Raw genomic sequence first — 26,049 nt, 5'->3', positions numbered from 1 at the left:
ATTGAATTATTTTTTCAATCATGGTGAAGAAATTTATGAATATTGAGGAGCCTTAGATTTATCTTTCAAGAGATAAACCCAACAAAGGTGATTATGGTCATCAATGAAGGTAATGAACCATTTTAAGTTTAGTATAATTGGCAGTATGAGCTGTACCACATAGGTCACTATGAATAGTGGAAGAAGGCTTAGTGGGTGTATACTTTGCTCGATTTGATGTTCAATTGTGTTTAGCTAGTTTACACAATTCACACTTTAGATCATAGTTATTGGCTTGACAAAGGGATGAGAAGAAATGACATAGTAATTAAAGTTAGGATGACCCATTCTTCTATACCATAACATAATATCCTCTATTTTAGAGGTTGATGTAGAATTACATGTACTAGTTTTATGTTGGTATCTCACTCCAACATCTTCAAGGAAATATAGTTGCTCATACTTTTTGACATAGCCAATCATCATCCTGATGATAGATCTTAGAAAATACAAAGGTTAAGGAGAAAATTAGCACAATATTTAGATTGCTTGTTAATTAGCTAATAGATAAAAAGTTACATGTTAATTTTGGTACATTGATGACATATTCTAGGGTTATGAACTTTGAAATAAGAATACTTCCTTTCCCAACAATAAGAGCAAGAGACTTAAATGCAATTTTAACCTTCAAATTCTCAGCACATGGAATATAGGTTGTAAATAATTGATGGCAATCGATCATATGATCCAATGCTCTAGAATTAACAATCCATAATGGTTTGTTCTTTGAGCTTTTTAAGGTCTAAACAAAGTTACCTTTTTGAGCCAATAACACTAAGGACTCAATTTTTGAGATCTCACTCACATCAATAACAATTTTTGGTTTAGCAATTTTGGGCTTGGTCTTTGGCCTTATAGCCTCATATAAACCTATCAAGCATCCTTCCATCACCTCATATAATGTTGTCACACTATTGTATTATGATTAGAGGTTTATTGTCTTCCTCAATAGCCTCATGACTAATGAAGTAACCAAGTACTAGAAAAATATTACCACTTGTGTGAATAGAAGCTTTATAGTTCGTTTTTTAAAAATAAAAAATAAGGGTTACCAAGAAAGAAACTCATTTACTGTTATGAGAAGACACAACTACAAAAAAAAAAAGGACCAAGCATTAGGCACCTAAACCTAAAAGAAGACTAGATCTCACTTTAAAAGAGACATCAACGTTAGAGAGAGAAGTTCCTAGAAAAAAAAAACACCAATGTAGGTGAACAAGAAGAATTATGTTGATGGCATGTGTGGTGCATGTGCTTGTTGGATGATGATTGTAATATAGGAACTAGCCTCAGAACCTTTTGAATCTCCTTAAGTGACACATGTCGTAGGTGAAATACTCTACTGATGACCTAAAAAACTCATACACCTAATTCTAAATGGAAGCTTTTTAATGAAAAAAATGTGAGTTGGATGCTTTGATACCAATTGGAATCTTGGGTAAAATTATTTTTTTTTTCTTGTTAACATGAATAGAATTGCATCCACATGTATACACCTAGGCTAATCAATACTAGTAAATACTAATCAATGCTAGTAAAAGCTAATAATGGCTATACAAACAAATACAATGAATAATAATAAAATTTAAAGATATTCTCACACAAATAATGTTACAATTTCTTTGATTGTGGCATTTCTTTAAGCCACCAACCTTCCTTTTAATTGTAAAATGCCCGCACAATTTCTTAAATGTTACTAGGCTAAGCCTTAATAACTCTATGCTTGTGGTTTTGCTTTCTAGAATTTGTGTAACACTCTTAACTTAAAACATAACTAAATACTTAATTTAACCAAAGACAAGTACTACCATGGTGAATAGAAACCAAGTAATCAATAATAAAATAGCTATGGTAAAAAAGGTTTGACCTCAACCATAAAAAGGCTAAGTATGGAAGCTTATGAAAATAGGGTCCTAAAACCAATTTAACTTAAAATGAACATTTGAAAGGCTAAACCTTCATTAAGAATTATAGGAAGACTTGTTTAGGGAGCATAGAAATGGTTTAGAAATAGAAACAAGTTGTAAAGGGGTAAAAAGAGTCATTTAGCCAAGACAAGGCAGTTTATTGTGACTAACCCTTTATATCATGCACTGCCATTAACAATGCCATTACCTAAAAGCACTTGTAGTGATAGCAATTTGGACCCAACTTCTGTTATGGACAACTTCCAACTCAAACCTCTAATTGAGATGATCTAAGCTCCCACACATAGATAATTAAACAACTTAGCTAATGGCATCAATTTCACAACAATCTAATAGCATACAGATATTTTGGGCAGGAGAGGCCAATAAACCTCATTTTTGCTAGGGTAAACAAGCAAATTACCTCATCAATTTTATGTCTAATAGTATCATAGACCCTCAACTTGTTTATTGTGCAAATTATTCCTTTAACTTTTGAAAATAGTCTAATCTATCCCCTATTATTTACAGAAGTTAACTTTGACCATTAGTTGACTAAAAAATGACAACAAAAACCACACAAATTTAAAAAAAGAACCATTTTTAGTCCATTTTGGTAATTTTTTCTTATCTGTAATTTTTGGATACTTTATTGTAAATTTTTTATATATTTTTTGTAATTTTTAAGGTCCTTTTCTATAATTTTCTAGTTAACTAATGGTCAAAATTAATTTTTATTAATGGGAAGAGCCAAATTGCATCATTTTCAAAAGTTAACAAAACAATTTGCATAATAAATAAATTCAGGGTCTATAGCAGCATTGGACTTAAAGTTCAAGAGATAATTTGCTTATATACCCTCTTTACTATCAAAACAATCTACAAAGTGTCCAACTCCTAACCCTTAGCCTTTAGCTCCATAAGACCATACAAACATTATTCAAAGAAAAAAAATAAGACATGTTTAAACCATCACACACATTCATTATAACATACATGCTTAGATCACCACCTTATTGCAAAACCAAGGTGGGAAAAGCTCTATTTTTATCAGCAAGCATAATCACAAGCTTTCTGATTGTCCAACACAAATAATCTTGCCACAACACACTAGCATGTAATTTGATCCATAACCAAAAACACAAGGGCTCAAAATCCTAATAGGGAAAAAAAGCCTAACTTAACAATCAAGCTACAATTCAAGTTAATGAATAGTTTAACAATGATAGGACCTCCAAGGTAGGAAAAGCTCTATTTTTATCAACAAGCATAATCACAAGCTTTCTGATTATCCAACACAAATAATCTTGCCACAACACACTAGCATGTAATTTGATCCATAACTAAAAACACAAGGGCTCAAAATCTTAATAGGGAAAAAAAAAGCCTAAGTTAACAATCAAGCTACAATTCAAGTTAATGAATAGTTTAACAATGATAGGACCTCTAAGTTGGAAATAAAATATTGAAAATATACATATAAATTCTAGAGACATTACAAAAGTTCTAACTATCTCTAGCTTCATTGGCTTCCCTTTTGCCCTTAACCTGAGTGTCTCCTCAAAATATTAAATAAGAAAAAGTAAGACATAAAATCTCAATAACTAAGGCATATAAATTCAAGTACATGTAAGAGTGAAAGTCATGAGTAAGTTATGTAGGAATGTATTAAACATAAATCTTAATGTACTCAAGAATGCAAACAAAATGATAGGTAGTACGCATGATCATGCTTTAACCTTAATACACGCCTTATATCTAACAAAATCCATTGGCTCACTACAACATATTGTGACCCCAAAAGGTGGGTGAATTGGGCTAATTGAAAACTTAAAGTAAATTTGCAAAAATAAAGATAGAAGTGTAGGAATGATATTAGTAAACACATAAGATAAAAAAGAAGAGCTTGCGTGGATAATTTATCCTAGTTTGACTCCTACCACTTGAGTCTACGTATAGTCCCTAGGAATCTCCTAAGATTTCTAACTATATCATTAAGATTAAACTAGGCTCTTGGTTGCCTCAGTACACTGACATACTTCTTACTAAGTCTAAAACTTTCCTCCTTGCAAAGGTAATAGTTAATCCCCTTAAGTTCGTTGAGCTTAAGTTCCTCTATTTAGATTATGAAAAATAGGGATAAACAAAGTAGGTTCAAGAATGAACTACTACTATTATAAACTCTCTCTAAGAGTAGATATGTAATCTATAAATCTCACAAACAATAAATGTTTCACAAGGAGTTGATAAAAATTGAATGCACAATAATAATAGAATTTTGTTCTTGTTGGATTCGCTCTCTTCTTTTTCTTTATAAATGAGTCTATTTATAGTTAAGAGTCATAAATGATCCATTAGACTCATAAATTTTCCCATTAGAGGCCAATTGCACTTGTCTCCTTTACTATGATTTTTTCTGGATATCTAAGCTTCTCTAATGAATAAAGTAATGAAAAAATACTTTTTGATGGGGGTTTCTCTTTATACAAGTAATAGCTATAACATTAAATGTTCCAATAGAAGTAGGTGAAGGTTTATACCAGTGTAGCATTTTAATATATGTGTTATAAATCAAGAAAGAATCATAAAGAGATTGATCCAAGAAATAATTGTGTTTAGAAGGTTTCCAAGAATGTTATAGAGATAACATAATTGATTGCAGATGAAAAGAATAGCAAAGAATTCAGTTTTGAAGAGTTTAGACTTGAGAACATAAAACAAAGCATGGAATAGTATCTCAATACTAGTGCTATTTGGATTAGTACTGGTGTTATGATGAGAAACAATGACAACACAGTGAAAATAGCACAGATGTTACTTTGATAGTACCAGTATAAAGTTCTTCGTAAAATATTATGACCTTTTACATTTTATGAAAAATAGAGTTATTTTCTCAAGAAAGATTGATAGTACAGGTGCTATGGAAATAGCACAGGTATTACTGAACTCTTTGAAAGACAAAGCTGAAGAACAGTACTAGTGTTATTAAATAGCATAGGTGTTAATATTACTTAGAAGAATTTTCTCAAAGTGTAAATTGTATAAACATTGAAAAATAGTCTTGGTGCTATCAAATAGCACAGGTGCTAATAATTGAAGCATGAAAATAGGATAACAAGAAATTTTGGAGATGTTGAAATAGCATAAGTGTTGTCACACAGTAGAGGTGGTAAGGATTTGTAAACAATGAATGTGACTAAGTTAAAAGAGAAAAAAAAACACAAGTAGAACAAGTGCTAGAGAGTAGCATAGGTGCTGAAAGGTAGTACTAAAAAAGCACAGCACCGATGTTAAAAGCTCTTAGAAAACATTAAAGTTCCAGAAGGTAAATTTTGACATAAGGTTTAGCTGGAAAACTTCCACAAGAATATTTAAGGATCTAAAAGACTTATAGTTAAGTCAAATACTTAACTAAGTCAGGATTTCACAAAGAAAAAGTATTTCTAAACAAAAAATTTGAGTGTAGGATTGAAGGTATCGGTGCTAAGCTACTGAAGTCAAATTAAATTAAAATGCTTAGCTAATTATTTTACCCTTATTTAATAGTGATTAATTAACCTAAAAAACATAATTTTCTCTTTATTTTGTAACTATCAAAATTAGGGTTCAACACATATATGAGCATAAAGGATGGTTGTTTTGCTAATAGAGGATGACTGACAACTGTCCTCCATTGGACCATCCTTTATTGTAGGAATATGTAGATGATAGTTCTTAGAACTGTCCTATATATGTAATATATAGGCAGTAACAATCATCTTATATATGGCATTTAAAAAATTTGCCCCCATATAGGACAGTTGTGAGAACAACCAATCTATATGGTGGCACATTTCATAAAAAAAGGGGTTTCTAGTGTTTAACCCTAGTTTTGATAATTACAAAAAGATTAGAGAAGTTGTTTTTGCATAGCAACATTGTCAAAGTTAAGGAAAGAAGGCTTATGTGCTCAAATTCTTTGATTATTCTTAACCTTAATTTCTATTCCATTTAGAGATAACTATTTGAGTTATTTCTATCCAAGAATTGATTCAAATCTAATTGGTAATGTTTTTTTAAAAATCTTTTGTTGATTTAAAACCTACTAGTATATGTCATATCTATCGGTACATCCATTTTCTACCTAAAGATCTTTGTCCTATCCAAATGACTCATTCTTATGTGGTTCTATCATTCCTACCACCTAAACCTACCTGAAAGTTACTACAAAAAAAAAACAACGGATTAGCGATGAAATTTAGTAATGAAATGAATTTCCATCTCTAATCCATTGCTAATTCATTACTAACTCCGTCGTTAAATTAATTTAGGAATGGAATTTAGTGATGGAATGTTTCATCGCTAAAATTTTGTCATTATTCCATCACTAATCATCATAAATAATTTATTGATGAAACTCGATAATGGTCAAGATATCTTATTCTGATTTAGTGACAGAATTTATGATGGAAAATTCTATCACAAAAATTTCTGTCATGATTTTATTGCTAATTTTGTCACAATTTTTTTAATTTAACTTTATTATATAATATATATTTATATATAATTTATTTAATAATTTATTATTATGCTATAAATAAATAATTTAAAAAATATAATTTAAAATAATTTAGTGGAAAGATCATTCTTCATGGCAACAGGGATGACAACTGTTATATTTTTAATTTAGATTTAGAATTTTTTTCTCATATATGTTTTTTAAGTAAGTGTGAGGAAAGTTTTCTTTGGCATTGTCGCTTGGCTCATGTAAATAAAAAGCATTTAAAAAAGCAAATGAAAAATGATTTGACCATTGGTCTTCCATCCCTAAGTTTTGATTAAAAAAATGTGCCAAGTTTGTTAATTTGGGAAACAAACTAAGATGTCTTTTAAATCTAAGGATTTTATATTCTTTGAAAAACCTTTACAACTCTTGCATATAAATTTGGTGAGTCCTTCAAAAGTGAAAAGTTTTGGTAGTAATTTATATTCTAGATTTACCTTAACCTTCTTCTTTAGTTCTAAGGATGAAACATTTTATGCTTTTAGTACTTTTGCTAAAAAAGTGCAAAATAGGAAAGGTATCTCTATTATGTCCATCAGGTCTGATCATAGAGGAAAATTCAAGAATAAAGAATTCATGAATTTTTGCAGTGTAATAATTCATATATTTTACACACCTTTACCTCTCTTATCTTAGCTTTTTAATACTTATTTTGATATAATTTAGAATAAATAGGTAATATTTCTAGTTAAAGGACAAATAAATATTTTTAGGAAATATTTTAGATTTATTGCATATTTTTCCAGATTTTATTCAACATTATTTTGAATTCCCCAAAATTTATTTTCCATTGATTTTTTTATTTCATATGTAGGGGGCTATTTGGAAAAGAGAAGAAGAGAGAGGATAAATTGGGACATTTTCCTTATCTTATTTTATTTTATTCTCTATTTATTTTTAATATTTTTCCTAAGCTGTTCTTGATTCCATTGAATTCTCATTCTATCCTCTCATAATTGCTAGCCAATTTTTTACCCAATTCCACTTCCTACACTTTCCACTATTTTAATTTTTCCACATGGCAATTCACTTCCTATTCCATAAATTTTGAAATTATCACCCTTTAACTCAATTTCTAGATCTAGAATTAATTTTCAGCAAAAGAAAAAGAAAAAAATGAGATCACAAATCATTCCATTCCTTTTGAATTGGAGAATCACGTGCAATCCACAAATTTGGTTTAGACTTGATTTTCCTATGATGACATCATCTTGATTATTATTTCCTCCATTTCTATCACATGCTAGGCAATTCAAGGGTGATTTTGGAATTGATTGTTTTTTGGATACACACACACAATTAGATTCAGATATAGGGTGATCGATCTTCTTCGACTTCTCTACCTAAATTTTCAACTTCATATCATTTGTTCTAATTCTCTCTTTTGAAGAAGTCTATATCTCACTTTATTTCCTGATCTTCACAAAAAAATTATGGGATAGAAATATATCTTAAGGGGAGTGAAATCATCAAAAAAAGGAGGCTCTCTATTCACCTTTTCATGTAGGTCTCTCATGACTCTCATTCCTCCATCAATGGCCGACCTATTTTGCTTCTTTGGAGCTAGAATTGATATTGTGATGAGGCATGGCTAGGAGGTTCTTGATTCCTAAGGGATTGATGGATTGAAGATTGAATTCATAGACTTCAATGGTTAAGGATTTCTAGACTCTAGTTCCTCTTGATGTTTTTACTTGCAATTTTTCTTTTCATAGTTGAATTAGTGAAGTTGTAATGTTACACTTAAGTGTTTAACTAAATGCCTTTATCATTTTAATTGAGGATACTTATTATTATATTGATTGGTTGTAGGAATTGTCTCTTAATTTTTAATTTCAATAGTTTAATGCATAGTTGTGATGAATTATTGAGTGTGCTTGGCATTAGCAATTGTATAGTTAAATTATGTGATAGGAAAATTAGTTGCTTATCCTTAAAATTAAACTAAAGCTAAGCCTAATGTAATATAAGGCCAACCTTAGGTCATCTCCCAAGAAATGGTCTTAAGTCTAATTGAAAGTTATCTAGTGAAATAAATCAACCAAAGTTTGTAGGAATTTAGTTACCTAACTAATTATCCAAACTAATTACCTAATGTGCAAGTAATTAAAATGCTAGTGAAAGTGAGTGAAATGAACTTCCCTTTTCCCAATAATGGAACCCTAGAGATTAGTTGATTTTGGACTCATTATCTTCTCATGATTAGGTTAAATTTAGCTTCTCTTTCCTCTTGACTAAAGTTGTCATGACTTAAGAAAATTATCCTAAGCCAATTAACCTAATTAGATAACTTCCCTAAGTCTTAGATTAAAGTCCCTATTTCAATTAACCAATTGGTGAAGAAATTAGCCAAGTAATTCACTTAAAATCTCCTCTCAATAGCCACAGTCAAAACAACAATGTGAGTAACCACAAGATTATATCAAGCTACTCAACAACACAAGCATTAACACTACAAGATTATGCAATATTAATACAAGTAATTCACTAATTGAAAAGCACAAGATTATGTGCCAAACAAAGAGTGGCAAAATTCAGTCATGGCTGTCCAAAGAAGTAATTAAATGAAACAATCCTCTCTCTTCACATCAATATCAAATTCAAATTAGAATTTACAAGCTAAGATGATTAAACCCTAGATTAAGGAATCTAACCATCTAGTAAAAAGAGAAGAGGATAGAAAACAAAAGAACTTAGCCAAGTTAAAGCTCAAGACTCATCCTCCATCTTCATCTCTCTAGGATTTCATAAAGAGACTTAGCCAATCTTCATCTTTAAGAACCTTAGTGATTGCTTGTGAAGGCCAAATTCCATAGCTCTTGAATGATGGAAATGAGCTTCAATCCTTGTGAAAATAGAAGGGATGGAACAAAAATGAAGAGAGGAGAAGAATGGTATGAGTTTTGTGGAGGTTTGGTGGTTGAAAATGGAGGTTAGGGTGCTGGAAAATGAAGAACAAAAGAGAGAAAATGAAGAACGCTATGAACAAGAGAGAGAAAATGTGGAAGATGAATGAAATGAGTGTTGGATCCAAAAATGAGGTATGCGGACATGCTCCTAAGTGTTTCCCATCAGCTGAAGCTTAATTAAAAAAAAGGAAAAGAAATTAAAATAGAAATGAGAGCCTTGTCACACTTACAAGGTGGTAACCTCCTATTGGTTGGTAGATGATTCCAATGTGTGTGTAATTTTCCATGTGTCATCCACATTTTCAAGCTAATTTAATCCCCAAATAAAGCCTAATTCACATGTAAACCATCAGCTTTGAATTCAATGAGTGTTGACCTCAATTGCCCAATTGATGCACAAGTCACATGCCACCTATGTCATATAAATCACATAATTCAATTAAATGGCATGTGATATAACAAAATCTAATTAATGTCCAGAATTAAATTCATAATTAAAATGGAGAATTTATTAAATTAACTAAGTTTCAGGATGCATAAAATTATATAAAAATTTCCATATAAAGGCAAACTGAAAACTAGGTCAAACTAAGACACTTAAGAAAGTGTTAACTTTTTTATTTAATTACTCCCAAATTAAAATAAATTTTAAAAATATAATTTTACCACTCATCAACTGGACATAAAATTCACTTTTTTACTTCATTTTTTAGACCAAAATGCCCCTAGTACACTGAACCTAGAAACTTAGGCAAAATTTTAAATATAATGCAATGTGTGCACTTGAAGGTGATAAATAATTAATAAAAGGGTCCTAATTGGAAAATAAAAGTGGGTAATAAATGTGTTCTATCAATTCTCCCACACTTATCTTTTGCACTCCAGGCAAAATCAAGTGAAAAAGGTCCAAAAAAAAAACTATAAGATAAAGAAGCAAGAGAAAAATATTGTTCAAAGTTACTAAAATACTAGCTCATGAACTTCTACAAATTATCAATCAATGTGGCAATAATTAGGAAAGAATCATGCACATCACAAACAAACCCTTACCAAGAATCAATGTCTAAGAGTAAGCCTCTCTAGGTTAAGTGTTTGCTCTCATCACTCAAAGTGTATAACGTATTAAATTTCACTCAAAATTCCTTAGGATAAACTGTACCATAAATTTATAACCCTTCTACATCTCCATCACTAAGTAACACTTGCAATCAAGAATCAAGTGGACTTTATTAAGTTGTAATATGGGTAATGAAAGGATGTTTAAGGAACGCATGTATAAAAAAATAGGGTAGAAGCATAATAAAAGACATATGAAAGTGTAATATGCATTCCTTGGGGAAAAATAGGGTAAATATTTATTTTTAAGAATCAAACCAAATGCTCAAAGTGGCTAACAAAAGATAATCAATAATAATGGGTTGGCTATTTGGCTCTTAGCTATTTTTATGAATGACATCTTTCATCTCTTATCAAACAAGTGTAAGACATGTTATCTCAATTAAGAAGTGAAACAAATTCTGGGTAACATTACTAAGGAATTAATCACACATGAGTGTTTAGCCTCTTCCATGAAAGGGTAATGTGCCACTCTAATCCATTAATTTAAGGTAAAAGAATGTTCATTTCACACCTATTCAATCCTAAAAATTACCATATCTCAAGCATTAAAATATCCATTCAAGAGCTAGGTCATTAAGTAAGCTCAAACAAAACAAAATAAAGCAATTTTTTTTTGAAATTTTTTCAAAAATGCTAAACAAACAAAGTAAAATGTTTATTTGTCTCCCCCACACTTAAATCATGCATTGTCCTCAATGTATGTATAGACTAGTGATAAAATAAGGTGAGATCAATAATGAATGTATAACAAAAGTGTGGTGCAGAATTTTTTTTTTTCAAACTAAAACACAAAACAAAGAAGTCAAGTAAAGCAAATAAACTCTAATTTTCCTACTAGGTTCATCTCCCCCACACTTGCAATTTACGCAATCAACAAATCAAAGCATAAAGTAAAGTAAAGTAAAAAGCAAGGGTAAAGAAGATATAACCTAGTTTAAATCTCCATAAGCTCTTGAAGTTAAAATTTTCATCTTTGAGGAGTAGCATGAAGCTACTCATTGTCATCTTCATTCCACGCATCTTGGGTGGAGGCTCGGGATCAATTTGTAATGGCTCCAAGTTGTATGGTGTGGATTGTTCTCCCTTTCTTAAGCACATCATGGTTAGAAGGAACAAGTACATGTGCACTATTAATAATATCACAAGAAGGAATTGGAATTTCAACCACACAAGATACATCATCCTTACCATCAAGATCCATCTCATTTGCTTTATTCAAGCTAAGTGAAGAGTTAACACTTTCAATGATATTTGAATTTAAATCAAAAGAATTATCATGTGAACTCAGTTTTTTTCTCCCAAGGGTATACTTTTTCACAATATGATTTGTGCTCAAACATCCAAGGTGATTCAACTATAATTTTTTCATCTATGTCATCATCATTTAAACTATGTGCTACATCATGAAAAGAGCATACATTCGACCAAAGCTTAACAAAACACCATACGAACTCTACAAAGGAAGAAATCCAAATATTTCCCATCTCTATGTTTTCAAAAGTAAAGTATTTATCCACAATAATAACAAGGAGAATTAGGGAAATTTTGATGCCAAGTTAAATGTTGGAATTTTTCTAGGATATTCTAATAGAATCAAAGCCTATCAAAGCCTATCAAGTCTTTAATCTCAAAACAAAGACTATGGAAGAATCAATTCATGTAGTCTTTGATGAGAATTATGAGGAAGGAAGTTTCTGATATTGATGACATAAATGAGATGACAAACAATCTTCAAATCCAAAAACTTTAGGATAAAGTAGCAAAGAAGGAAGGGTCATCTATAGAGGAAGAACATTCACAACCACCAAATTGGAAAAACAATAAGAATCATCCACTAGAACAAGTTATTGGAGATGTTAGTGATCTAGTATGTGCAAGAAGCAAGATATAAACCATAGCTAGTCATTCAGCCTTCATTTCTAAAATTGAGCCAAAAACTATTGAAGAGGCATCATTTAACTCCTACTAGATAGATGCTATGTAAGAAGAACTTAATAAGTTTGAAAGAAATTAGTCTGGGATTTAGTATCTATAGCTAATGATCATCCTGTTATTGATACAAAGTGGGTCTTTAAGAATAAACTTGATGAAGGAGGAGTCATAGTTAGAAACAAAGCCTACCTGGTGGCTAAGGGATACAATCAAGAAGAAGGAATAGACTATGAAGAAACCTTTGCTCTAATTGCAAGATTGGAGGCAATTTATCTACTACTAGCCTATGCTACTATAAAGGACATCAAGTTGTACTAGATGGATGTAAAAAGTGTGTTTCTCAATGGATACATCCTTGAAGAATTGTATATTGAACAACAACCTATTTTTAAAAGATCATTAGAAACCTAATGCTGTGTACAAGCTCAAGAAAGCACTCTATGGACTAAAGCAAGCACCTAAAGCATGAAATGATAGATTGAGCTCTTTTCTTGTAGAAAAATGTTTTAATCAAGGTTAAGTGGATACTACTTTGTTCATTAAAAGAAAGAAAAATTATTTACTTATTGTAAAAGTTTATGCTGATGACATTATCTTTAGTATTACTAATGACTTTGTATGTAAAGAATTTTTTGAGTTAATGTAGGGAGAATTTGAAATTTTTATGATAGGATAACTGACATTTTTTCTTAGCCTATAAATCAAGCAAAGAAATGATGGAATCTTTATCTATTAGACTAAATACCTTTAAAAAATGCTTAAGAAATTCAAAATAGATTAAGCTAATGGAATCAACATAGCTATGAGCTCATCAATTAAGATGGATGAAGATGCTGAAGGAATTACCTATGATTATAAATCTTATAGAGGAATGATTAGATTTCTCCTTTACCTTATTGCAAGTCATCCTAACATGAGATTCAGTGTAGGTTTGTGTGTAAGATTTCAAGCAGTACCTAAGGAGTCACATGTTGTACCAGTAAAAAGGATATTCAAATATCTCAAGGATTGTAGTACCTTAGGATTATGGTATCCTGAATGAGGAAAGGAATATCTAATTGCATATTTAGATGTTGACTTTAGTAGATGCAAGATCGAGAGAAAAGGCACAAGTAGAACATGTCACTTCTTTAGAAGATCACTTATGTCATGAGCTAGTAAGAAATAAAATACAGTCTCCCTATCCTCAACCGAGTCAGAATATATTACTATTGGACTTAGTTGTACTTAAATTTTGTGGACAAAATAGCAGCTTGAAAGTTTTAGAATCAAACTGAAGGAGATTCCAATCAAATGTGACAATACAAGCATAATATGTTTGACCAAGAATCCTATGCGTCATTTGTAACATAATACCTAACATTACCAAGCACATAGAATACCAAACACGGAACAAAATTATGATAACCCAGATTCATAATAATCTTATAAATAGTTATTATAACCCAAGGGTTAAAAGCATTTAAGAAAAATGGGATCTTGAGAACCTTTTAGAAGATTTTTTGAGCTTAAACTATAGTTTAAAACTAATTAAATGAGACAACAGAAGCATAGGAAATTCACCACATGAGATTAATAAATAGAAAAGAAAGATTTTCAAACACTAAAACACAGTCCACTATGACAGAGGGCATCATCCGCCATGGTGGGTTGTACAAAGGGAAACACCCCTCTTTGTACCTTACGTCGTGGTGTGATAGATAACGTGCCATACTGGGTGACCACTATTATGACAACTCTCATGGCTAATTTTTAAAGCGTGCCATTTCACCATTTGACTTCTTATTCGAGCGATCCAAGTGTCCAAATGTAGCTCTTAGAGCCGCCTATCTATTGGCACTGGTGACACACCCAAACAATAAGTCAAATGAGATTTGGACACATAAATTCCAAATGGCTCATTTTCTTTCAAAAATCATTATCAAGGTGCCCAAATTCCCAAACCAAATGCCAATATCCATGGAACCACTTGAGCTAACTCAAATAGACTACAAATAATTTATTTAAGCATTTAAATCACTACAATAACAAGCCAGACAAGATTTGGCCACTAAAGCCCTAATTTTAATATAGTTTCCATGAGGGATAACTACTTCTCAAAATAACCTAATGGCCAATCAAACATAGGAATCAATATCAAACTAACACTTGTACTATTATCTTGATCTTTCACTACTATTACAACATAGATAGAACAAACCTAGGCCAAGATACCTACAATTGATGACAGAATTCATACAAGTGCATCATAAAATTATATATGTCCTAAGTTGGCATATGCATATAATAATATTCATTACAAACCAAACATAAATGAAAGGACTATACAACTATGGGTTAGTCCCCTTGATGCTTGGTTGCACCTTCCTTTCCCTTACCCCTGTCAGAGCCTTCATCTGTAAAATGTAACCACGAGATGAGTTGAGGACTTAGTAACTAAATAGTCTAATCAACTTCTTGTGCGTAAGAACAGTTTATGCATATGTGAAGTGGCATTCAACATATAATGAATCATATATCTGCATATATGGTTGTAGTATGAAATGCATAATCAACATACCACTTTTTTCTTTCCTTATGTCTTCTAAACTGAATCTTGGGCTGAAAACTCATAGGACCAAGTTCTTATGACTAAATTAGCCCAAGCTCACTATTTGTAAGAGATAGCCTTGGCCAAGAGTGCCTTTACCTACTATGGACCATAGATTCCCCTTGTCCATAAATACTAGGGGTGTCAATGCCCAATTTACCACTTATAGTACTGTGATTTCTAAATAATATAATACTGAGTACTGGGGTCTAGTTTACCATATGGATTTTCAAACAATGTCTCGATAACACACTAAGGTGAACCCCCACCTCTTATAATGATTATGCCAATATGCTTAAGGATTCCAACACATGGTCATAAGATATAAATTATCACAATTTCTCATTTCCACATAAACCATAGAATTTCACAAGTAGTTATACATAAAAATAGCATTTAGCTTTCTAGATATAAAATCATTAAAATAACTTTTCATTCCATTTCACATAACTTCAAAAATCATACTTTTATATTATTACTATGCTAGTACCAAATCAAAACATTAACTTTAACATTTAACATACTACCATCCAAACACACAAAAAGGGGGATTAAAAAATCTAGTTACCTTAATGCTTTTGTCAATAAAAGGGTTACCATGATCAACCAACAGCTCCACACATGTCTACTATACACCACAATGCTTGATCAAAGGCTAATCTACAAAATTAAACCCTTAATTGTCCATGCCCACATTAATTACCCTATATATAATATAGCTAGTGGTACTCATTATACTCAAAACCTTAATTTAGCCATAATAATTCTTCTAACATACTATATTAACCCTATTTAACATCCCAATACATAAATAATATAATTACATTACCCATTTTGCTCTTGATCACCCAATTTCTACCTAGGGCTTATCTGAACCCTAACCAACAACTCCAAATCATTATATAATTCATAAATATAGGTTTAGAGGCTTTGATTTAACTACCCAAGACCTTAGCTAAGGCAATGGGTTCATTCTTTATCCAAGAAAAACTGAATCAAAGCCTCAAAATACCTTAATCATCAGAAAAGTCTGAATATGAGGATAAGGAGAAGTGGAAGAAGCTTACCTAAGGCTAAATTTATCTTTAAATGCTTCCAAAATGAGTCCAAGGTCAAGCCCTAGCACCTATCGATCATCTCCCATCACTTCCTTGTGATCCCTCTTTCCCACTTCTGATTTTCATTTTGATTTATGAACTAATAAGTGCAAATCTATGTACATGTGCTGTGGCACATTAACATGTCTACCATGATGTATGGCATAGAGAGTCCCTTCACAATTTAAACCTCCCTCCGTGCCATGGCTCGTTTGAACTTTGATCTAGCCCTTTTCTACGACTGTCTAATGATCTATAAGTTCTATTAGTCTCCTAAAAACATTATTGATAAGAAATTTAATTAATTTGACTAAAATACCCTTATAAATAATGAAAATTCCTAAATTTAAAATCCAGAATGTTATACTATTCACATACTAAACATATTGATATTCATCATCATTTTATTAGAAACTATGTTCAAAAGAAGGATGTTACAATTGAATTCATACTAACTGATTTTCAACTGGCTGACATCTTTACCAAGCCTCTTGGTATTGATCAATTCTAGCTATTAGAAGAGAATTATGTGTATTAAATCCAAATGAAATGTAAGATCTTTCAATCCTTTATTTTATGATTTCTTAATGATGAATAAACTAACTTAAGCTTTGAAGTATATTGAGTTTATTTTTACAGGAGCTCAACTGTTCAGTAAAAATTAAAGAAGTACCTATCGGTATGTCTTATACCTATAGGTAGTAAAAGGCTATTTGGGTAGAAGAAGTATCTACTGATATAAATGAAAAAATTAGAAATAAAAAATCTACTAGTATATCTGATATCTACTGGTATGTCTGACATCTATCAGTATACATTATAACATCGTGAATTTTGATTCGAGGAACTAGTTACTAATCATGAGTAAATTAGTAATTAATGAATTGATTATGGTTTAGGTGTTGGGTTAATATTTAGTGTTGGTTAGTTGTTATGTTAATCGGCTTGAAGGGTAGAATGACAATTTAGGATTAAATGCATGAGCATAAGTGATATTGAATTCACCATGCCATGCGCTGTGGCAACATTACACATAAATTGCTTAAAGTTGATGTGATTAGCTCGTGAAATAAGAATAGAAAGTGAAGGAAAAGGCAGCTAGAGAGGAAAAGAATTTCATCTCTTTCAGGGCTTACATTATTTGATTGGAAGTCTGCTTTGGCTAGTGATTTGTTGGGTAAGAATTGTGTAGACTTAAGCTTTATTTCTACCCCATTTTCATTGAGTTTGATCAGTTGAGAAATCAAATTAGAAATTTTTAAGGTGCTAAAATCTAAAAGAAAGGTTTAAAAAGGGCTTTTGAATATGAAACTAAGGATTTATGACTAGTCTAGAGTTAAATAGTTAAACTTTAAGAGTTTAAGCTCCAAATTGCGTAAATAGTTAGGTTGAAATTGAGAAATTAGGTGAATAAATGAGTTAAGAGGTTGTCATAGTCATTTGAATAGCCTATAGGGCTCATGATTATAGATAGTGGACTTATAAATTTGAAAGGCATTAATTAAACCATTTTGTATGTTAAGGAATTCAGTTTAGCCAAATCAATACCTATATTGAGTATCAAGAATTGACTGAGGGATACTACATTGTGTAAATTGAGCATATGTGACATTATTCATGAGAACCTACATTCTTAAGAATTCAATACGATTAGTAACCCTTTTACTTGTTCATTTGTGAAATTATTTACAAGTATGTTATATAACTTATGGATTATATTATGAACTAATAAAGTAGCAGTACTATGAAAGAATATGCATGGGGTATATGAGTTATGTATGAAATGAACGTGAAAAGACATGTGCATTGACATACGCATTACATTCGTGAGCATACTATAGACTAGGGTAGGGGGTTGCGGCCCTACTCTGTGTATGTCTAGGAAGTTCTAAAGGTCTTGAGTGTAGAGCTTAACTCCACCAAGATAAACCTAAGAGATCTTGAAAGTCTCAAGCATAGAGCTTGACTTTGCCATGACAAACCTATGATAATGATCCATGAGTGTACCCTAGATTAGGGTAAGGAGTCGTGGTCCTACTCTATATAAGGATAGGAAGTCCTGAAAGTCTTGAGGATAAAGCTTGACTCTACTAGGAAGGACCTAGGAGACCACCCATATGTGAAGTTGATACCTAGTCTGAATAGTGGTATAGTGGGCCCTGTTTTGTGTAAGATTGGAAGTCTTGATCCGAGCATAGAGCTTGCTCTGCTAGGTGGAACTAGGAATGCATGAGAATGAGTATGATGGATTGATATGGATGAATTCTTGTATATGCATATTATACTACTTTTAGTGAAACACATGCTACTTTACCTCTTGTCTATAATTTTTCTTATTAGCTGGTATTTGGGTTATATTTGAGGTACTGGGATGTATGTCTCACTTTGTTGCTTTTGTAAATAGGTAAAGAGAGCAGGAGAAGGCTGGAAAAGGAAGTGAGGAAAGAGTAGCCTCACTTGGTAATAGTATGACTACCAATTATGTAAAATGAATGTATAAACTTGTAATTGGAATTTGAATTGCCAACTAGGATGCATAAGTGTGTGAAATGAATATGTGAATGTGTATATGAATTGTGAATGAAAACTTGCTTGGGCATGTGATAATGCATCTCGCCGAAGGTACCATAATAGTAGGTACGTAGGTAGGCCTAGATGCTAATCAAGCAAGTATATGTTATTATGAAACTTGTTCCACTTGTATATAAGCAAATTAATATGAGGATTTGTGTATATGTGAGAACTTGCATAAATGGTGGGGCTGAGCCCTATTTGGAAGAGTTGAGCATATTTGTGATTACTGATCATACGGTGAGGTCAAACTCCATATGTGAGAGTCAAATGATTGAATGTGAAACAAGTCTATATATATGTGTGTGTGATTATTTGTGTATCCCTCATATAAGCCCACAATTTTGTAATGTGATATTGAGAGGTCAAAATGGGCATTTGATGTAATATATGTGATTAGAAATGTCAATCAAGTGTATATAGTTCTTTTAGACTTAGTTCAAGGATCGAAATAGTCTAATGGGATAAAGAATAAGAATTGAGCACTTATAGTACAAGTTTTGAAAAAAATTACTTTTTACACCCGGGTGTCCAATTTTAGATCAGACCATCATATCGAGTCTACTCTTTTCTCATTAGATAGAATATATTATAAGCTTTGTGTGTGTGTTTAGATTACTATAATTGGATGTTCAATATGGCATGGCGCAAAGTTCATCTTCTAAGCTATCATATGACAATAGATTTTGCTGTCATATGCACCACGACTCACTATATACCACACTGTAGCTCACAGCATAGAAAGAAATAGCGCTCATGGCTTTATACCATATTCCACGGCACATGGCACATTTTTAAAAAAATAATTGTGCCTCTTTGAGTCTCGAGTTGTATGGTTGCATTGCCGTTAGGCCTTATATTTGAACATATATTTAACAAAGTTGGTATCCCACATTTTGAAAACAATTTAAGGGCTATTACTCTAATATTATGTGATTTTTGTTTGATTATTTTGTATTTAAGAATGGTAAAGTTCAAAATAAGTAGGGACTTTACATTAGTCCTTTATAAGTACTTTAGGATATTCTTGACAATAATCCACTGATCCTATATTGGATTTGCTTAGTAGCTATTGCTCATACTCAAGGTGAATGAAACACTCGGTCGAGTGCACAACATGGTATATATTATAGATTCAATTGTTGAGGCATATGGAACCTTACTCATGTGATCTCTTTGATTACGTGTACTAGGATACTGGCTTTTGATGAGATTAATGCCATAAGACATACCTTTTTAAATCCTACATACTGAACCTATGCAACATCTTGTCTATGTTTGTGCTCTGAATTAGGCCTATAAGCCTTTAGGCTTTATCTTTATAGATCCTAATCCCTAGGATGTAACTGGCTTCACCTAAGTCCTTCATAGAGAAATATTTTTCTAACCAAGACTTGACATTTTATGGGGTAGGAATGTCATTCCCAATGAGTAGGATGTCATCTATATCACTAGAAATACAACTGTGCTGCCATTAACCCTTTTGTAAACATAAGGTTCATTAATGTTTTGAATGAATCTAAACTCTCTGATTACTTTATCAAAATGTTGATTTTAGCTTCTAGATGCTTGCTTCAATCTGTAAATGGATCTTTAAAGTTTGTACACCTTGCTAGAGTCCTCAGACATACAAAACCCTTAGGTTGTGTCATGTGCACTTTCTCAAGTAAACATCTATTAAGGAAGGCTATTTTAACATTTATCTACCATAATTCAAAATCATAATATACTGCAATGATAAAGAGAATTTTGATTGATTTGTCCATTGCGACTGGGAAAAAGGTTTCATTATAGTCTATACCATAAGTTTAGCTTAATCCTTTTATAACCATCGTGCCTTAAAGACATTTACATTACCATCCATGCCAGTTTTCTGCTTAAAAACCCACTTGCAGTTGATGATTTTTATACCTTCAGGTGGATTAACTATGGTTTATAGCTTATTATCATGTATGGATTACATTTCAGACTTCATGGCATTTAGCCATTCTCAAAATTTTGTCTTACTATGGCTTCTTGGTAGGTGGTTGGCTTATTGTGTTCAATGAGTAACACATCACAACATTCATTGATAAAAAATCCATATCTTTGAGGCTGATGTTGTCTCCTATTAGACCTTTATAGGCCTTGTGTTACATGAGTAGGCTTATTTACTTCTTGTGAGTCTTCTTGATTTTTCATCTGTGACACTGCACTATTTTATGGTTCTCAAATTTCTTCAAGATGTATCTTTCTCCTACTAGTCCTTTTAGAGATAAGTTCTCTTTCTAAAAAGACACCATTTTGAATTACAAATACTTTGTTATGGGTGAAATTATAGATATAGTATCCTTTCTTTTCTTTAGGATATCCTACAACAAGGCACTTTCTAAATTTGGATGCTAACCTGTCTGAGGCCTGTTTCTTAACGTTTACCTTACATCGCCAAATCTTAAGAAAAGACAAACTAGGTTTCTTCCTAATTTATATCTCATGTGATGTCTTTTCAATTGCCTTAGATGGAACATGGTTCAATGTTAACGCAGCTATTTCCATTGCATAGACGTAAAACGATAGTGGAAGATCTACTTTATTCATCATGGATTGAACCATATCTAATAGGGTCTAATTTCTTTACTTAGAAATGCCATTCCATTGTGGATTTCCTAGAGGAGTTAATTGTGAGGTTGTCCCATACCTTTTGAGATGATCAATGAATTCTTTACTTTAAAATTCATCTCCTTAATCAAATTAAAGAGTTTTAATAGTCTTGCCAAGTTGGTTTTGTATTTCATTTTAGAATATCTTGAACATTTCAAAAGATGCTTGCTTTGTGTTTTATTAGGTAGATATATCTATATCTACTATAGTCATTAATAAAAGTAATGAAGTACAAATAACCTTCTTTAACAGTTGTACTTATCGGTCCACATATATCTATATGTATGTATCCCAGTAAGTCATCAGCTCTCTCACTATGCCTAGTAAAAGGGCTTTCATCATCTTTTTTAATAAACAAGATTCGCAAGTGTCATAATATTCAAAATCAAATGAGTTGGGAAGTCCATCTTGATGGAGCTTAAAAATGTGTTTCTTATTTATATGGCCGAGACAACAATGCTATAGGTAGGTTGGATTTAAATCATTCAATTTGATCCTTTTTGTAGTTACCTTATAAAAATGTTCATTACTAGGATGTTCTAGATTTAAAAGATAATGATCAAAATGCAAATCATCATCAGCATAGAAAATATCATTTTGATAAATAAAACATTTATCATTCTTAATAATGGAAGTATAACCTTTCTTATCCAAATAAGAAAGAGAAATAATGTTATTACTTAAAGAATATATATAATAGCAATTGTTCAAAATTAACAAATGCCTACTAGGCTAAACTAATTCATAAGTACCAACGGTTAAAGTAGCAATTCTTGCTCTATTTCCAACTCATAGGTCCACTTTGCCCTTTATCAATTTTCTACTGGCTTTGAGACCTTGCACATTTGTACAAATGTAAGAACTACATGCAATATCGAATGCCATGTAGAAGAAGTAGAAAGGTGAATATCTATAACATAAATACCTAAATGAGTGGCCCCTTATCCTTCTTCTTTTTTATATCTTCCAAGTAAAGCTTGTTGTTTCTCTTCCAATGACTAGGTTCATTGCAAAAGAAACAAATTCCTTCCTTTAGATGCTTTGCCTTCTTGACTGGAGGCTTGGTTTTAGACTTGGTTGACTCTTTGATCTTACCATCTGAGCCTTTTTCCTTTCCCTTTCCCTTTCCCTTACCCTTGCCTTTCTTTTTTATACCCTTTCCTTTTTAAACCATTAAAATAATACTAGGCTTTTCTTAATGTTTTGCTCAGCAATTTTAAGCATCCTATGCAGTTCAAAAATAGATTTCTCCATGTCATTCATGTTATAATTCATAACAAATTGGTGATAACTTTTTAAGAGTGAGTTTAAGATCAAATCTGTGGCTAACTACTAGCTTCGGGAAAATCTGAGCCTTTTAAGGTCATCAATATAGCTCTTTATTTTTAAAATATGATTGCTAACTGATGCACCCTCAATCATCTTATAGGAATGTAAGGCCTTTATGGTCTCATACCTCTCTTGCCTTGCTTTTCACTGGAAAATTTCCTTAAGATGTATAATCATCTTATGAGCCTCTATGTGTTACAAATCTCTTTGAATTTCTAGAATCATGGTAGCTAGCATTAGGCATCCTACATCCACTGAATCATTGGTGTGCTTTACATAAGCATCCCTTTGAGCTCTTAAAGCATTGGTCACAAGCTCCTCAAGAATAAGTTCATCTCAAACATATTATTTTCTTTCCTACTAGAGAATAATTCTCAAGTTCCTGAACTAGTCAAGAAAGTTTGTCCTATTAAGTTTGTCCTTTTCAAGAACCGATTGCAATGATAATGTAACAGTGTTACTAGTCGACATGATTCTACAATGATAAAATTAATTTTATATCTCCTATTAAACCTAACAACTCTCAAAATTAATTAGTGGGCTAAGACCTATGTTTCACTTAAATTTAAGTCTTTTTTGGTAGGATGATTAAAATTAAGTTATTTAGGTTAGTAACTCGTTTACTAATTATATCACATGTAACTCTTAGATCTTTATGAGATTTAATCATCATATGATTTGGCATGTTCATTCCCATTTCATGGCTTGAGATCTAAAACCTTTTGATAATCTCAATTAACTCAAATGATAATGAATCTTTATGAGTAGCACCATTGTTCATACTTGTCTCACCAAGATAACCCAGATGTATTCACTTTGGTGGAACCTACATTTGAGTGATATAGGTTTTGACAAGTATTCATTAATTGATGGCATTATGACTTAAGATTGTGATTAGAGGGTTTAATTGATTAATTTAGCCATTGTGTAAAATAAAATATGGTTGTATCTCATATAAAGTTATGTATATTATGATCTAATCAAAAGTATAATTAAACATGATACAATATAGCTCACCTAACCTATGTCCTCAAAAGCCAAAGAGAGGACCTCTCTAAGAAAATAAATTATTTAAAGAAATCTTGTTTATACATATGAGGGGATTGAGATGAGAAAAGAATGTATATTTAGAGTTTATAGAGAGAGGCACCACACACAGGTTGTATTTATATACCCCTTATAAAATTAGAGCCATATTTGTCATATCCAAACAACTTCAAGCCAAGGAAAACATAACAAATAAACAATTGACAAGTTGCTGTCTCAGACCCTTCGGATTCATCAATCATATTGAAAGTCTAGCCGAATAGATTACGTATTAAACGCACATCATATGGATGAAAATATGCATCACAATTAACTTATTTATATTCATATAAATTTCAAATATAGAACAAGTATATATATATATATATGTTTCGAAAGCATCACATGTAAAACACATATAGATTGTGAAGATATCATGGCAACGTTCATATAAAGAAATTCATTGTATAAACATTCAAGAACATAATCAATGATAACCCAACTTAAATGACAATTTGACCTAGCTTTAATATCACTATTGGATTAGGGTGGCATAGCGAAAGGATAAAAATTAAAATAAATCTCCAATTATGATCACAGACTAATTAAACTCATTTAAGTTAAGGTGGATAGAATATTCATATTTTTGGCTTCAAATTTCTCATGTGTTTTCTTCAAGTGTTTTAGACCTTAGGAGCTAACAATGTAGATCAGCTCTCTTTACCAATATCTACACAAATAGCTTTCAACTCAAACAGCGTGCTAGCGCTTAAAATGTCCATTTGTTTTCTTAAACGTTAAACTTCTCTTTTCTCTAGGGTGTTTTCATAGCTCTCATTGTGTTTTACTGTTAGGAATTTTTTTTGACCCACACTCAAAGCACGCCCCCTTTTCTATAATATATATATTAGAGTTTTTAATATTCCTTTTAAATTTTTGAAAATAACCATAATTATTTCAAAAATCATATCTTGAGCCAATGAAAATTTTATTAAATTTATCTCATAAATTTAATTAATGATATCATATTGAGAGCAAATGTCGCTTACACTCCAAAATAGCCAAGTTAACAGTAATATAATACTAGTGGCAACCAAGGTCATTCTTTATTAAGGAAGCTAACTAAGGTTAATTAAGGCTAAACTAGTGAGCTAAACTAACCAAGAGTTGATTGATTTTAGCTAATTAAACTAAGTGGACAGATTTAATTAAAAACCTAATTAATAAGTGAAATGGAAATGAGAGTGTTTTAGCCCTTTCTAAAGTGGAGTCCTAAGAGTTGTGGGATGCTAGATTCTTTGTCTATTCTTTTTAATTAGGCTTAAGTTAATTTCCACTCTGTTGATCAAATTAAACCCCTAACACAATTTTATATAAATATGCCTTCCTAACCAATTCAATTAACCAAGTCCTTGCATAATTTTACACAAGTCCCTACTCAATTCCTTAGTTAAGTGCAAAGTGATCAAAATTCTCCTTAGTTTCCATTTATATGTAGCTCAACCTATGGTAATACATAATTTTACACACAATTTATGCATAGCTAATGTAAGACTCATTCAACACACATAAAACATATATTTATATGAATTACAATGTATTGAAGAAAATTTCAGCAACTACATAAAGGGTAATCGAGTGGAAATGCACTAAGCCAATAAATTAAATATCAATTTTGGTCAATAAAAATAAGATATAATAATGCTCCTAATTTTAGAAACAAGATTACATCAACTTAGGTTTAATGGAGAGTGGCCATAACCCTTAACCTTCCTTGAGGCACTTCAAGACTCCTCTAGTATCCTTCCCTCTTAGCACTCCCTATAGATTTAGCATCTAGTCATCTTGGAACCCATTTGAGCACAATCCTTTCACCATGACTGAACCATACTCATGAACACCTTAAGGATTTTGAAGCCAACCCAAGAAAATGAAGCTTAGGGTTTGAAGAGATAGGTGGAAGAAGAAGAGTAGTGGAGTTGGATTAGGATTTTGATGATTGGATCATGAGATATGGAGGAGTAAAGATGAGATGGAGAGAGAATGGAGAAGGGTGGAGGATGAAAAAATGAGAGTAAATGGAAGAATGAATGCTCAAAATGAAATTAAGGTAGTTTAATGTAATGACCCTAAATTTTAAATTGAACAAAATTTTCTCCCAATAGATATTTTATTTAAATAAGTTTATTGCAAGTAGAAAGTGATAGTTTATAAGAATTTATTCTAGAAATTTTCTTAAGGATCCAGGGTCCAAAATTTTCTGAGCAAAAGTTTAGTTTTAAAAATTTTAAGAAAATGTAGTGTCCTTTCTCGTAATTTTATTGTGCCTTTCTTTGTGGTTTTTCCG

This window comes from Prosopis cineraria, unplaced genomic scaffold (genome assembly GCF_029017545.1).
Source record: "Prosopis cineraria cultivar Desert tree isolate PC_DT_omini unplaced genomic scaffold, ASM2901754v1 PC1, whole genome shotgun sequence".
Lineage (NCBI taxonomy): Eukaryota > Viridiplantae > Streptophyta > Magnoliopsida > Fabales > Fabaceae > Prosopis > Prosopis cineraria.
Note: the sequence above shows the minus strand (reverse complement) of the source record.